This window comes from Cebus imitator, unplaced genomic scaffold (assembly GCF_001604975.1).
Source record: "Cebus imitator isolate Cc_AM_T3 unplaced genomic scaffold, Cebus_imitator-1.0 Scaffold4715, whole genome shotgun sequence".
Lineage (NCBI taxonomy): Eukaryota > Metazoa > Chordata > Mammalia > Primates > Cebidae > Cebus > Cebus imitator.
The window spans coordinates 1-1,085 of NW_016112030.1; the positions used below are offsets into that span (position 1 = coordinate 1).

General features: G+C 46.9%; 1 pseudogene; it reads right to left on the bottom strand.

The window, feature by feature from the left end:
* Positions 1–633: 633 nt before the first annotated feature.
* Positions 634–873, bottom strand: LOC119470043 (annotated as a pseudogene).
* Between the last annotated feature and the right edge of the window lie 212 nt (positions 874–1,085).

A 1,085-nucleotide genomic window follows, 5' to 3' on the forward strand; every position in this document is an offset into this window, starting at 1 on the left:
AAAAAAAAAAAAAAAAAAAAATCCTTTCACTTAATCCTCACACCATCCCCGAGGGACACAACTGATAGGTTCTTATTATTAGAAATCCTGGGGGGTCACATATGTTTCCAAGTCAGCATTTTTGAGTTTTGGAAAGGTAATTAGGTGCACATACTGTATATTATATAATCCGGCACTCTTTAAAGAAAAACAATATTCCAGAAGGAAACATGAATATTCACATGGAGTGGGATAAATATAAATAGACTCACATCAGTTCAAGGCTGACTTTGCTGCCCAAAGAAATATATCAGTTTACTTTTGCTGCCAAATAATTTAAGAAGCTCCTTTTTTCTTGAGACAGAGTTTTTTTGAGACGGAGTTTTGTCGCCCAGGGTGGAGTGTAACACGATCTCGGCTCACCACAACCTCCACCTCCCAGGGTTCAAGCGATTCTCTTCCCTCAGCCTACCAAGTAGCTGGGATTACAGGGGCATGCCACCACGCCCAGCTAATTTTTGTATTTTTAGTAGAGACAGGGTTTCACTATGTTGGCCAAGCTGGTCTCCTGACATCGGGCAATCCACCCGCCTCCGCCTTCCACAGTGCTGGGATTAGGCTGGGTGCAGTTGCTCAGGCCTGTAATCCCAGCACTTTGGGAGGCGGAGGCGGGTGGATCACGAGGTTAGGAGATCAAGACCAGCCTGGCCAAGATGGTGAAACCCCGTCTCTACTAAAAATACACGAATTAGCTGGGCGCGGTGGTGGGCACCTGTAATCCCAGCTACTTGGGAGGCTGAGGCAGGAGAGTCACTTAAACCCGGGAGGCGGAGGTTGCAGTGAGCTGAGATCGTTCCACTGTACTCTAGCCTGGGGGACAGAGCAAGACTCCGTCTTAAAAGGAAAAAAAAAAAATGCTGGGATTACAGGCATGAGCCACCGCCACTGGCCAATAAGCAGTAATATTTTGAAGGAAAACAATCCCAGCTACTCAGGAGGCTGAGGCAGGAGAATCACTTGAACCTGGGAGGCAGAGGTTGCGGTGGGCCAAGCTGAGATCGGGCCATTGCACCCCAGCCTAGGCAAAAAAAAAAAAAAAAAAAAAG